The sequence below is a fragment of the Hemitrygon akajei genome, chromosome 5 (assembly GCF_048418815.1).
Source record: "Hemitrygon akajei chromosome 5, sHemAka1.3, whole genome shotgun sequence".
NCBI lineage: Eukaryota > Metazoa > Chordata > Chondrichthyes > Myliobatiformes > Dasyatidae > Hemitrygon > Hemitrygon akajei.
Genome location: NC_133128.1, coordinates 69,430,922 through 69,446,862, shown reverse-complemented (window position 1 = coordinate 69,446,862; position 15,941 = coordinate 69,430,922).

The following is a 15,941-nucleotide window of genomic DNA, read 5'->3' as shown; positions in this document are numbered from 1 at the left end:
CTGAGGCAAGTGACTCACCTCCAGACAGACCGAAGCCCTTCCATCACCTGCAAAGCATAAGAGGGTAGTGAATACTCTCCCATTATCTGAACTCAGTAAGCTTGACATTCTCCAGGTTAAAGCTTGATTGGCCTTCAGTCCACCATCTTGCTTTGCCAGTGTGTGAATCAAATCGCAAAAGAATGTAATTAATATAGTTGGGAGGCATTAAGAACCTGGGCTGTGAGTGCACCCCATACCATCAGCATGAGCCACCACAGGAGCTCCGAATTCACCTTCAAAACTGATGATCTTTACTGCTGGAAAGGATCAGGGTTGGTATCACAGAGAACCCTACCACTTCCAAAATACACAACTTCCTGTATTGGAGGTGTATATCACCAACTTCATTATTGCCAGTGGAAGTCTTGGAATTGACTAATTAACCACTCCATGGGAATAGCTTCATGACAGGAATAGCACTCACCAAGGAAAATTGGCTGGAAAAGCACTAGCCACATCATAGAAAGAATGAAAGATATCCTGTGTAGACAAATACAAACATTACAAAAATCTATAATGTAATACTGAAGCACCATCAATAACTCTCGGAGACGTGAGGCGAGATATCGGCTTTTATTTACTGGAAGAAAGAACAAGCAGCAATTGACCACCACACTGCATCCTGGACACTGAGGCCGGGGCTGTGTCTCCAATCGCCTTTATACCGGGGTCTGTGGGAGGAGCCACGGTCAGTGGGAGGAGCCACAGGAGCAGTCAGCGGGGGGGGGGGGGGGCCTGTCCAGACAGGTATATGTAGTTCACCACAAATACTTCGCAATTTTTCAAATAGTCTTGATCCAATTCTAGAAATGCCAATGGATTTAACTTATAGAATTACATTATGTTCAGGTTTCTGTTGTAAATCTCCCGAACCAGGGATTGGGTCCCGAATCTGAAAAATGTACACAAATCCCCTAGATGTGGTATGTGTTAAGACACAGATCAAGCTCCTAATGAATGTCAAATCTACCATGAACCGTGGAAATCAGACAATATACTAGATTAACACTGCTTCCCTTTACATTGAATAAATTTTGATGAGTCAGAATCAGGTTTATTGTCACTGGCATATGTTGTAAAATTTATTGTTTTGCAGCAGCAGTACACATTAAAAAATCTATAAATTACAATAAGAAATATATACAGTAGATTTAAATTAAATAAGTAGTGCATTTAAGAAAGGTAACACGATGGAACATTACTAATAAATGCTGGAATGACCATTTCTGCTGCGATTTCACTTTCTTTCTGGAGCAACAGAAACACAACACACACATGTAAAAACTGTAATTTCTGCAGTTAGAAAGAATTACACATCTTCCTTGGGATTCTAAATAAATTGTTTCTAATACTCAAACCTGCAGCTTATAATTTATAGATCAAAAGCAATTAACATTATAACCTCAGCAAAATATTTGAAATCAAAGGATCATTGGAGGTGAAGGAGGTTCAGATGGAGCCCCAGACTCTGAGAGATGTTGAAGTGAGTCGGTGGAGGATAAGCTGCAGAGATAATTACTGGGGGGATGGGATTGCTCCGTGACCTAGCGTAGAACTGATGGGCCAAAATGGCTCTCTTCTATGATGTACGTAAATATGGAAATAACCTAATCATGAAACCAGCTTCCTGTTCTACAGATTGCACATCATAAAAACAAAGTACTGCATCACCTTTCCTCCCACAGCTTTATGATTTCCTTGGATTTAAAATAACATTGGCAGAGCTATCCTGGGGCTGTTTCCTCTACATTCACAGGTCTGAACTTACACACTCCAACATATTGCATTTTAACTTACTGCCAGCTGTAAACCCAGTCAATATGCTACTACTGAATCTGGTAGAAATTTAACTTGTTAACTGCTAAATTTATCCGGAGGAGCAGATTTATCAACAGCTTTATGTGAGGCAAATTCCTAAACCTGTTGTTGCAAAGAAAACTCAGTGAGACTTGTCTAATATGAGGTAACTTGAAGGACAAATTATTCTCATGCAGCAGTAGGATCCTGTCACATTTAGAATCAGAATCAGGTTTAATATCACCAGCATATGTCATGAAATTTGTTGTCTTTACGGCAGCAGTACAATGCAATACATAATAGAAGAAAAAAACATGGATTACAGTAAGTATATATGTATATTAAATATTTAAATTAAATAAGTAGTGCAAAATAGAAATTAAAAAGTTAGTGAGATAGTTTTCATGGGTTGTATGCCCATTCAGAAACTGGATGGCAGAGGGGAAGAAGCTGTTCCTGAATCATCAAGTGTGTGCTTTAAGCCTTCTGTACCTCATTCCTGATGGTAGCAATGAGAACAAGGCATGACCTGGATGATGGGGGTCCTTAATGATGGATGCCACATTTCTGAGGCATTTTTGAGCATTTTCATCAACAATTAGTTGGTCCCCATTTGATTCTTCATTCTTTTTCTAAATTTTCTAAGAACTGATTAAATTCAGTAGTTACTTCGTGCCCACATATTATAATTCTCAAACAATCGTGGAGGGATCTAGGTGATACAGAAAGAAATGAGAAGTTATGTGCTTAATGTACTAATGAGCAATGAATGTATGGGTCTATGTTCATCTTCTGCTCAATATAAGTGGGAAGAGTATTGCTTATGGAAGGATTCTGGTGCAACAGCTTGCTGCATTCCGACAGGTGAGATCTTTCACATGTGTAGCATCCGTGCCCCCAATTTAGCCCTGTTCACCTAGGGTGAATTGCCGTCGCCCCGCCAACAGTGCAATACTTTGGTGTAAATACGGTGTAATGCCCCCCCCCCCCCAGTACACGCTCGCAACACAAATACCAGGCAATACACCAAAGGTGAGTAAATAATTGCAACTTTATAATTATAACCCAAACATTCCAGCTACAGAAACCCATTACAGCAATAAGTAACATTACAGAGAAGTCATTTTGTTAGCCTGAACAGTTAACACCACAGTTAATGGTACTGAGAGCCCTACACATGCAAGGTAAGATAGTATTCCATTTGATGGAAGAAACACTGAAAATCACATGATGTTTATGTATTTTATGGTGGTAACCTGACAAGTTTACAGTCTTTGTTAGTAACTCCTTGTACCTGGCAGCACTTCCTTAGAATCCTGATTTGAGTCTGGGCTCTTTTCCAACCGAATCAGAGGATTAGCAAAATCATTGAGTGAACATTGACCAGAGACAAATCCGCAATAAGCTTGATATTACTTTGTAGAAGCCTGTTTGATTCACGGGCAACTTTTCAATGATATAAGCAACTAGAAAAATAATGTAGTCTATTTTCTAGCTCGGGGGAGCTCTAGCAGGAAACAGTCGAGGTGGAAAATTGGAAACAAAAGAGAGAGAAGAGTAATGTAGCTGTAACTGCTGATAGCTTAGTTAGGAGAATAGATGCAATTCTCTGTCGAGAGGATCAAGGGTTCCAAAGGCTGAGTTACCTACCTGATGCCTGAGCAAGGGGCATATAATCTGGCTTGCAGAGATATTTGGAATGGTAGGGGAAAGATCCACTTCATGTGGCTATCAATGACATAAGATGAACAAGGAAAGAAGAAGCAACAGGCACAAAATGCTAGAGGAACTCAGCAGGTCAGACAGCATCTATGGAAGCAGTCGACATTTCAGGCCAAGACCTTTTTTCAGGACTAAGAATAAAAAGATGGGAGGAGGGGAAAGAAGGTGATAGATGAAGCCAGGTGGGTGGAAAAGGACAAGAGCTGGAGAAGAAGGAATCTGACAGGAGAGGAGAGTGGATCATAGGAGAAAGGGAAGGAGGAGGGGACCAGGGGAAGTGATAGGTAGGTGAGGAGAGGTGAAAAGTCAGAGTGGAGAATAGAGAAAGAGGAGTGGGGGGTATTTTTTTTCACCAGAAAGGGAAGTCAATATTCATGCCATCAGGTTGGAGGCTACCCAGAGAAGGCCATAGACGAACATGACAGAACGGGAATGGAAATTGGAATTAAAATGTTTGGATAGAGAGGAGGTGCTCAACGAAGCGATCCTCCAGTTTACGACAGGTCTCACTAATGTAGAGGAGGCTGCATTGAGAGCACTGGACACAACAGATGACCCCAGCAGATTTGCAGGTGAGGAGTTGCCTCACCTGGAAGGACTCTTTGGTGCCTCTAATGGAGGTGAAGTAGGAGTATATGGGCAGGTACAGCACTTAGACTACTTGCAGGGAGATTAGTGGGGAGGGACAAATGCACAAAGAAATCACAGAGAGAACAATCGCTGGGGGGGGGGGGGGTTAAAGAAATATTTAGTGGTAGGATCCCCTTGGAGATGATGGAAGTTGTGGAGGATGATGTGTTTCAGAGGAAAGAGGTCCTGATGAGGAAGTCTGAGCAGCTAGGCACAAGACATAGGAGCAGAATGAGGCCATTCAGCCCATCAGGTCTGCTCCACCATTCCATCATAGCTGATTTATTATCCCTCTCAACTTCATCCTTCTGCTAATCAAGAACCCATCAAGCTCCAGTTTAAGTAAACCCGATGACTTAGCCTCCACAGCCATCCACGGCAATGAATTCCACAGATTCATCATCCTCTGGCTCAAGAAATTCTTTCTCTTCACTGTTCTAAATGGGTACCCCTTTATTCTAAGGCTGCGACCTCTGGTCCTAGGCTCACCAATTATAGAAACTAGTCTCTCCACATCCACTTTATCTGGGCTTTTCAATAATCAAAGGACACCGGAAAGATAATATCTCTGGATTGTTACTTGATCCAGGTGCAAATTGGCAAAGGGTTAATAAGATCAGAGAGTTAAATGTGCAGCTCAAAGATTGGTAAAGTAGGTCTGAATTTGTGGTACATTGGCACCAGTACTGGGGAAGGAGGGAGCTGTTCCAGTAGGTAAAGCTCCACCTTAACCTACTAGGACAAGCGTCCTGGTGAATCATATTGCTAGGCTCTGGATAAGGGTTGAAAGTAAATATTAAGAGGGCTGGGTTCAACAGGTTGGAGAAGCATGGATAAAGTAAAAAGAAAGGAGAGGGCAGAAGAGGTTACTGAAGTCTCCAGAATAAAGAGAAAAAAAACAGAAAGTTTGGAATTTAACTTCAGGTAACATGGGGTAAAAACTGAGAAGAAGGGTGGTGAATAAAGGACTGAGGTGTTATATTTGAATGCACATAGTATACAAAATAAGGCAGATGATCTTGTCGCATAGTTCAAGATTGGCAGGAATGACATTGTGGGCATCATTCAGTCGTGACTGAAAGAAAATTATAGTTGAGAGCTGAATATCTAGGGATACACACTGTATCAAAAAGACAGACAGGTAGACAGAGGGGGTGGGGGTGGCTCTATTGGTAAAAAATGAAATCAAATCTTTAGAAAGGGGTTTCAAAGGTACATATAATGTCAGAGAAATGCATACAATATCCATCCTGAAATTCCTTTTCTTCACAACCATCCTCGAAAACAGAGGAGTGCCCTCAAAGAATGAATGACAGTTAAATGTTTGAACCCCAAAGCCCCCACAACTCCCCCTCCCATATGTAAGTGGCAGCAAAGCAATGACCACCCCCCCCCACCCATCCCCACCAGCAAAAGAAAGCATCGGGGCCCCCCACCGAGCACTCACACGTGCAGCAAAGCTTCAGCAAAGACACAGACTTGCAGTACCCCAAAGACTACTCGTTCACCCTGTAATTCGACATACCACAGGCTCTCTCTCTCTCCCTATTAAGCAAGAGGGAGACATAACAAATGACTTGCTGATTTACAGTGTTAAAAGTCCATTGTGTCGCTTTTTCCGAGCTCTGTGCCCAAAGAACTCGGGTCTCTGGGCACACAGCCAGCAGCCAGCAAGTAACTCCAGGTCAGGGTCTTCAAAGGAACCCTGAAAGGGAAAAATAGAGATACTAAAGATAGAAATAGAGCTGTTTCCAAAGGTGCAAGCAAAGGAGTCACCGATAGGTGCTATTGTCTCTCCTTAGCTCCTCCTATCGGTGACATAGGATCAGAAGATGTAGCATCCTTGTGGGTAGAGTTAAGAAACTGCAAGGGTAAAAAGACCCTGATGGGAGTTATATACAGGCCTCCGAACAATAGCTGAGATGCGGGGTACAAATTACAATGAGAAATAGAAAAGGCATGTAAAAATGGCCATATTATGATGGTCTTGTGGGAATTCAATATGCAGATAGATTTGGAGAATGAGTTTGATACTGGATTCCAAGAGAAGGAATTTGTAGAATATCTAAGAGATGGCTTTCTAGAGCAGTTTGTGTAGGAGCCCACTAGGGAAGAGACAATTCTGGATTGATTGTTGTGCAATGAAACAGATTTGATTAGTGAGCTTCAGGTAAGGAAACCCTTAGGATGCAGTGATCAGACCATTGGATCAAATAAGTCCATGTTTGGAGTATTGTAGGTAGTTTTGTGCCCCATTACTAAGGAAGGATGGGCTGCCATTGGAGAGTGTCCAGAAGAGGATTATGAGAATGATCCAGGGAATGAAAGGATTGATGCATGAAGAGTATTTGAAGAATGTAAGGGGATATCATTGAAACCTACCAAATATTGAAAGGCCTGGGTAGAGTGAACACAAGGGAGATGTTTTTACTAGTGCGAGTATTTAGGGTAAGAATCAGAATCAGTTTTAATATCACCTGTATATGTCATGAAATGTGTAAACTTACTGGTGGCAGTACAATGCAATATATGATAAATATAGAAAACAAAATAAATAAATTACAGTAAATATACTGTATACATGTCTTATATACAGTTAAATTAAAAATAGTGCAAAAACAGAAAAAAAGGTGAAATAGTGCTCATCGGTTCAATGTCCATTTAGAAATTGGATGGCTGAGGGGAAGAAGCTGTTCCTGAATCACTTCAGTACCTCTTTCCTGATGGTAACAATGAGATGAAGTCCCCTAATAACAGATCAGGGGTTCAGCCTCATAATACAAGGACATTCCTTTAGAAGAGAGATGAGGAGGATTTTCTTTAGCCAGAAGGTGGTTAATCTGTGGAATTCATTGCAACAGACAGCTGTGGAGACCAAGTCATTGAGTGTATTTAAAGTGGAGGTTGATAGGTTCTTCATTAGTAAGGGTATTAAAGGTAATAGGGAGGAGGCAGAAGAATGGGGTTGAAAGGAAAAATAAATCAGCCAAGCCCAAATGGCTGTACAGACTTCGTAAGGCAAATGGCCTAATTTTGCTTCAATGTCTCATGGTCTAATTAGAGCTCTTTCCCATCTGACTCTGTACTCACAGCTTTGCCACGTTTCTTGGAACTCACAAACGAATGAAAACTAGGCAAGAACTTACTGCCAATAAGTTGAAAACATCACAGGTACTTTATATTGTGAAAGACTTTCTTCACAATATTTATTGATTATACTTGTAGCTCTAGGTAGCTCTAATCTAATGGAGTCAAGTAATTGTCTTCAGTTAGTTCTGTCTGATAGCATTAATAAAAGGATGAACATAACACACACCACCTTGCTGTCTGTTAAGATTTTAACTGGAGTGGTAACTATGTTGTGTAACACAATCAAAAGAACTAGTTGAAATTTCCGGTCGAGAGCCTTCATCAGGGCTGGAAAAGGAAAGGGACAAAGACAGAATAAGAAGTTGAGGCAGTGGAAAAAGTAGAAACCAGAGATGATAGGTAAAGCCAGGTGGGTGGGGGAGAGGGGATGAAGTAAAAAACTGAGAGGTGATAGGTAGAAACTTAATGTTTTGTCTTCAAACAATCTCATAGAAGTAGTCTAGATCAAAAATGTTGACTGTTCCTTCATTTCCATAGATGTTGACTGAACTGCTGAATTCCTCCAGCATTTTGATTGTGTTACACAACAAAGTTAGGGCTCCAGTTACAATCTTAACTGGAGATTTAAAGCACTACACAATTCATTTCAGTACAGTACAGTAGAGGTGTATAAGATGATGAGAGGCATTGATCATGTGGATAGTCAGAGGCTTTTTCCCAGGGCTGAAATGGCTAGCACGAGAGGGCATAGTTTTAAGGTGTGTTGAAGTAAATATAGAAGAGATGTCAGGGGTAGGTTTTTTACACAGAGAGTGGTGAGTGCGTGGAATGGGCTGCTCGCGACGGTGGTGGAGGCGGATACGATAGGGTCTTTTAAGAGACTCCTGGATAGGTGCACGGAGCTTAGAAAAATAGAGGACTATGGGTAACCCTAGGTAATTTCTTTTTCAATCTTTTTATTATTATTATTAATATCAACATGTTAAGATTAATACATAGACAGTGGGATTACAAACTTACAAATTTAAACTGAAGATGAAAGGATACACAAGCAATAGTTACAATATAGTTAAGTCTTCCCAAATCATGAATGATACAAATATCATATAAACAAAGCAAAACTAGGTGTATCATATTATATGTAAAAAAAACAGAAAAGAGAAAAAGAAAAAAAAATTTAACCCTAAGAAAACTAATCTAACAACCTAATAGCTAATAAAGAGAAAAAAAAGGAAGAAAAAGAAGAAAAAATATAATGAAAAAAGGGGCTGTTTATAGTATCTATATAAAAAATACAAAATCATCAGTGTCGCCAACTCCAATCCTCTCAACATATGTATAATCTAAACCGGAAAAACGAATAGATTTGGAACAGGGTCAAATTATTGAAAAAAATTTTCCGTTTAATCGGATGGTTTAAGCCATTAGTATTCCAAGAGACAAAATTAATGGTCTGAGCCATATTTCTAAAATCAACCCTTTGGTATATAAAGAGTTAACCAAATTATGAACTCATGCACCCGGAAGAGGAACAAAAATAAGGGGCGGAGCCGGAAGTGATGACACCACAGACATTTTAGTAGTTTAAAATCAGCCCAAATGAAAAAACTAAAAAAAACTAGTAAAAAGAGAAATAGAGTTAGAAAAGAATCCCCCAGCCCCCACCCATGAAAAAAAAATCCTTCCTGAGCCTGGAAAAGCCCAGGAAAAAAGAGGAATGACACTAAATCTACCCCCGTATCACCAGAAGGCAACCCCAAATATATAAAGGAGGGAAAAAAGAGATCCACCCAAACTCCAAAAAAGTAATTAACTCTATACTAAAACAAACTTCTTAATATAATTGCTAATAAAAAAAACCAAAAAGAATATAAACACTAGCAACTTATATATCGGGTTAAAACCCAAACAAAAAAGTTAAAATGTGATAAGAAATGCATTATAGGAAGAAGACGAGAGAGGAAAAGATGGTGAAATCAAAAAAAAAAGCAAGAAATATTTTAGAGAAGAAACCGCCATTTTAGTCACACAAAAAATGAAAAGGATAAATATCAAACCGTTAAAAAAAATTCACCTTCAAAGGATTAATAATAATGACCAAAACTAAAATACAATGGTTAAAGTAAGTAAATTAAAAAGATCAGTACGTCGAAAAAAAACTTTAATTAGAATATAAAATGCAGAATACACCAATAGCCAGAAACAAAATCTGGTTTTGGAAACAAAAACTATCTTGTAACGATCAAAATCACTCATTTATTAGAAATGAGAGTCCAAAGCAGTAGGATAATTCTCATCCAGAAAGCTTCAAGCTTCAGATGTGGAGAGAAAAACACACCGTGGTGCATTCGGAGGCGAGATTCTAAGTTTCGCAGGGTATAAAAGCGCTGGTTTTAGATTTTTCTCATAACATTCGGACATCAGAGGTTTAAAAAGGAGCCTTGCCTTCATTACTTCTGGGCTAAAATCCTCCACTAATCGGAATTGGAAATCTTTCAATTTAACCATCCCTAAACGCCGAGCCACGCGAATAAGTTGCTCTTTGACATGCACATAATGAAATCGAACAATTACAACAGGTGGTTTAGATGAAGAACTTGATGATCAGCGCATAATTCTATGGGCGCGATCAAGTAACGGAGGACTGCCTGGGGATACAGAAGGGAACACATCCTTTAAAAGTTGAGCAAAATACTTTGGGGGGTCCCCTTGTTCAATACCTTCCGGAAGACCAAGTATGCGTAAGTTCTGTCTTCTGGACCGATTTTCAAAGTCGGCACTCTTGGCTTTAAGTGTTTCCACCTGTTTAATCATCAAAGATAATTTCTGCTCCAGTTTTTCAATTATCAAGTCTCGCTTCCGAGCGTCCTCTTGCAAAGTTGCGATTAGAGTTTGTTGCTGTTTGACTACTAAATCAGTCTTATCCATAGAATTCTGGAAAGCCTTTAGATCTTGTTTGAAAGTTTGTCGTTGTTCTACCCTAGGTAATTTCTAAGGTAAAGACATGCTTGGCACAGCTTTGTGGGCCGAAGGGCCTATATTGTGCTCTAGGTTTTCTATGTTTCTAGATTGCAAACAACTATTTTACAAAGTAAGCCAGCAATTTAGGCACATTTTTTAATACATGCCAAGGGAAGGTCTGTTGGACTTCTAATGAAAATATGCTGTTTTTTTTTCTGTTGAAGGATTACTTGTGTTAAGTGTGCTATATGAAAGGATTTACTTTGTTATAGTTGGTATATTGTATGTGGGACAAAGAGCCTTGAACCTAACCACGTTACATAAATCATTGACATTTGTGATTGCAAAGGGCAGGTATTTACCCAGTTCTTAGAATTAGAATGATTTTTCAAAAGGACATTTAATGTGTAATCCATTACAAACATCTATATGGTAAGTAGTTTTGGGGAAACTGGATCAGTTTAGAACTTATCCAAGAACTTTCTTTTGCAGTTAAAGTTGTTTTGCCAGGTACTAAAGTTGTAAAACATTATTTTCTCATCTTAAAAAAAAATCTACAGGATTCAGGTAACACTGCCACCACCCAAATCAGAAATGTGTGGGTTCAATCATCACTCTTGATAATCTGAATGAAAGACAAAGGCAGGATTGTATGTATGAGGCCAAGCTGATAAAATTATGAAACATACCACCTGGAATTGTTGGCTTTAAAGACAAAGGTACAGAAGACAACAAAAAGAAACACTAAACTGTTAGAAAATGCTAATAAAAATGTAGCTAGCATGTTACGTCCAGTTCTGCTCACCACACTTTAAAGGTCATGAAGACTTTGGAGAGGTGGTTAAGATGATTTACCTAAATTTTTCCAGGTATACAAGGCTTTAGTTGCCTGGTAATACCTGATTTGCCAAGATTAACCATTTCTGTCCTACAGAGAGTGAGGGGATCAAGATTATGCATAACATAGATGGAGCTGAGCAAAGTTTTGTCTATTTGGCCCTGAAGGGCAAGGTTTTCCACACAGAAGGTGGTGCATATATGGAACAAACTGCCAAAGGAAGAGGTAAAATCTGGTACAGTTACAACGTTTAAAAGGCACATGGACAGGCAGCAAAGGGTTAATGGGCAAAGTGAGGTGAAATGAGAACCATTGAAAGAGAATTAAACCTCTTTTTATATGAGGAAGACCAAGTGAGTGAAACTAATTAAAAACTTTTCAGAAGGCTGATAGATGCACAATCAATGGAATTGCTTCCATCTTTGATCAACGATGTTCTAATCTAGGCTGACAAATTAGTGGGCGTTTTGCAGACTCTGGAAGGTTGTCTGCCTGATGGCATGTTAAATCAAGAATCTTTGGCTTTCTCAGATCACATTGAATCATTTGAATAAGCATATGGGAGTCCTCCAAGCTGTTAGTTATTTCTCAATTGTCACTGCTCAGTTGTACTACAGTAGCTTGATGGGTTCTGTTTGTGCAATTGTTTCTGAGATTTATGTGTTTTAAAACAGTGAGTTACAGCTGCACTTGTTTGGCAATAAACTGCCTTTCACAGCATTAAGGAATGCAAACATTTCTTTCTGGGATCAGTACTGATAAGTGAATTGTAAACAAGATTGGCATTTCATTGAATTATGCGCAGCATAGATCCATAAACGTTTATTTGGAAATTTTCTAGAAGAAACATTGTATTGTCCTTTTCAAAGAAAAAAATAAAGATATTGAGCTGATGTCCATATATTCATAAATCCCCTTTCAAGCTGACCTAAAATGGCCTTGCAGTCAAACAAGAACTTAAGCACAAGATTCTGCTGTTGCTGGAAATCCAGAAAAACACACACAAAATCCAGGAGGAACTCAACAGTTCAGGCAACATTTGTGGAGGGGAAGAAGACAGAATAAGAAGGTGGGAGACAGAAAGGTGAACAAGATGGCAGGTAATAGGTGACACCAGGAATGTAGGTGGTATAGGGGATTGAGGTGAGAAGCTGGAAGGTGATTGGTGGAAGAGACAAAGGGCTGAAGAAGAAGAAATCTGATAAGAGCAGACTGTAGACCATAGGAAAAAGGGAAGGAGGAGAGGTACCAGAGGGATTTGATGGACAGTTGAGGAGAGGAGGAGGTTAAAGAAGGGATTCAGAATGTGGAATGGAAGAAGAGGGAAGGAGAAAGGGCAGAGAAATTACCAGAAGTTAGGGAAATCGATGATCATGCCATCAGGTTGGAAGCTATCCAGACAGAATATGAGGTGTTGCTCCTCCAACCTGAGTGTATCCTCATTGTGACAGTAGCCATGGACTGACATGTTAGAATGGGAAAGGGAAGTGGAATTGAAATGAGTGGGCAGCAAGAAATTTTTGTAGCAGACGGAGAGAAGATGCTCGTGTTATGATCCCAGCCCCCTCCTTTGTGAGAATCGCCAGAGCCCTAGTGAAGGGGGGGGGGGGGTCAATGACCCAAGAGAAGAGAGAGATACGTGCAGTGTCCCACGTTTCACGGCGAGGCAAAGCTGGCGACTGTGGTCATTGTCTCGTGGAGACACCTTTGTGAATTGGGAACTGTACTACGTGTATACCCTCAGGGCAACGTGGGTGGAGAGATGGAGAGAGATTGCATCATCCCAACCTGATTGACATCTGAGACCCCATGAGTTCAGATAAAAGAGGGGTTGTAAAGACGCACCAGAAGACACGCTGGAAATCCTGCGACAGCGTTTAAGAGCGACAGCCGATGGTGGGGTCGTGTGCGTCTTTTCCTTGCCTGGGATTGGCAACCTCACCACAAAAGAACGGCTTAGCTACAGAGGAGGCCACAAGTGAGCGTCCATTCCCCAACGAGGCTTCGACGAATCGAACTCCTAAAGATTGGAAAAAAACCCCACCGGGTAACTGTTTCATTTAATCTCTATCTCTCTCTCTTTAACAAAGTGCACCAACGTGACACCACCAAAAGACGGCAGCTGGTGGAACTGCAGTAACCGCAAGAGACTTTCAGATATACAGCGGACAATATATACATTACCCCTAGACAACGATAGAGTTTATTTCTTATTGGTTATTACTATACCTGCGCTTTAGATTGAGTATTGATGACTTATGGTATCTGAATGTTTGTATTAACCTTACTTTTGTGCCCCTTTATAAATAAAAACGTTTGAAAATGGTACCATCAGACTTCAGCGGACCTCTCTATCTTTGCTGGTAAGTGATCCAGTTACGGGATACGTAACAACGTGGGGGCTCGTCCGGGATTTGAAACCAAAATTGGGAGGGCAGTGAATTGGGTTTGTAAGTCAAAAAAAAAATAAAAAATAAAAATTTTGGATCTGGTACGCGGGTAGCCAGACGGGAAACCAGCAAAGATGGACGTGAATGAATTTATGAAAAACCCGACTGTAGAGGCACTAGAGGCGGCCACCAAATCAGACTTGTTAAATTTGGCGAAGGGATTGGCCCTCGCAGAAGTGAGGTCGTCCATGAAAAAGTGGGAGATGCGAGGGGCCATAACTCGGTATTACATTGGGAAGAAAGTGTTCGAAGCTGGGGTCTTGGAAAATATCCCTGAAAAAGTACCACGAGTGGAATGGATCAGCTAGAGTTGGAGAAATTAAGGTTGGAACATGAATTTAAAATGAAGCAGCTGGAAGCGGCTGAGAGAGAGAAAGAACGGGCTGAGAGAGAGAAAGAAAGGGAGCAGGTGTTCCACATAAAGGAGTTAGAGGTGAAACGGGACCAGGAGCTCCAACTAAAGGCGTTAGAGGTGGGAAAAGAGCGGGACCAAGCTGAAAAGCAAAGACAGCATGAAATTCAGCTAAAAGAGCTAGAAGTAGCCGAGAACGAGAGGGAACGAGCCGAGAACGAGAGAGAACGAGCCGAGAACGAGAGGGAACGAGCTGAAAAGCAAAGAGAGTATGAGGAGAGACGAGAACAGAGGGAACATGACTTGGAGATGGAGAAGATAAAGAAAGAGCGAAGAGATCTAGGGTTAGATCGAGAGGAGAGGTTTAATGTTAGTCGGGAGTTGAGGGTAGTACCGCCATTCGAAGAGTCGGATGTTGATAGTTATTTCTTGCTTTTTGAAAAGGTGGCAGTAAATCAAAAGTGGCCCAAAGAGCAGTGGGTGGCGTTGTTACAAAGTGTGTTAAAGGGGAAGGCACAACGAGCATATGCGGCCTTGGCCGTCGAGGAAGGGGAAGCGGAGAATTATGCCAAAGTTCATGGAGTTACGAGCTAGTACCTGAAGCGTATAGACAGAGGTTCAGAAATTTACGGAAAGGGTGGAATCAAACGTATACCGAGCTAGCCTATGAAAAGGGTGTGCTCTTGGACCGTTGGTGCACCGCGGAACAGGTGGACGGGGATTATGGGCGTATCAGGGAGTTATTTCTGATTGAGGAATTAAAAGGGTGTGTTCCGGAGGAGATCCGGATGTATTTGAATGAGAAGGCGAATAAGTCCATCTCAGAAATTGCTAGGTTCGCAGATGAATATGCCCTAACCCACAGGATAAAGATTTCCTCGCCAAAAGGTTATCCGAGAGACCGTCGGAACGGTAGAGAAAGTCCGCCGGCTGAGGCAGAGGTCCCGCCGGGAGCTAGTGGTAAGGTTGAGGGGGAAAGGCCAGGAGGCCCGAGATTTCCGGGCTTGACCTGTTTTAATTGTGGGAAGGGAGGACATATTGCCTCTAGGTGCTTTGCTCTGAGAAAGGAGCCAGAAAAAGGGAGAGCAGCGGTCCCTATCGGGTGTGCCGTGGTAATCAGTAAATCGACGAGAGAGCCCCGGGTAGACAGAGTACGAGAAGGGTCAGAGACTTGGCTGTCACCCGGAACCGTGTCCGTGAAGGGGGGAGACCCACCCATTCCCGTCCGAATCTGGCGAGACACCGGGGCGGAGCAGTCGTTGATCCGCCATGAGATACTAGATTTCGGTCGGAGAAGGGGAATGGTCGCCGTGAATGGGGATAGGTACAAGAATAGAAATGGTGCCCCTACATCAGGTAATTATGGATTGTGAGCTGGTATCTGGACCAGTCGAAATAGGGGTGCCATCAGAATTCCCGAGAACTGATGCGGACGTCCTCCTCGGAAATGATTTAGCCGGGGAGCAGGTTTGGACATGGCTCAAACAGCCTGTGAGGATTGCAGCCCCGCCCCTCGCATCTCCAGTCTGTACCACAGGCGCGAGCATTCGCAGCCTGTCGAGAAAGGCAGCTGAGAAAGCAAGCAGTTTAAATCTGGCCAGTATTGATTTGGCCGAGACGGTCCTACCGACCCTGTACCACAAGGGTTCTGAGGGTGGTAAACCGAAGAGTAGTAAAGTGAAAGGGGTTAAGGGAGAGGAGTGAGATCTGCCCTTAGCGAAGAGAAAGGTCCTAGAGGTAGGAAATAAAGAGGAGAAACGGAACCAACTGTTAAAAGGTCCAGAGTTGGACATGGATGATCTGTCGTGGGGTGGCAGCCCTGTTTGAAGAAGTTGAGAGTTATCAAGGTGTTCCCGAGAATGAGATGAAGGCAGTCCTAGATGAAAAGGATGCCATTACCTTGGAGAGGTCTGCTGGGTTGGCAGACGAGGTTGTTTCAGCCCGCGGGGTGGAGGTTACTCCGGAAGGGAGTTGCCCAGAGAGGAACTGGGAGGATCAGGGGAAGTTAGAATTTGAAAAGGGTATGGGTATTGAAAGCCTGGAAGAGGGAGATGTCCCG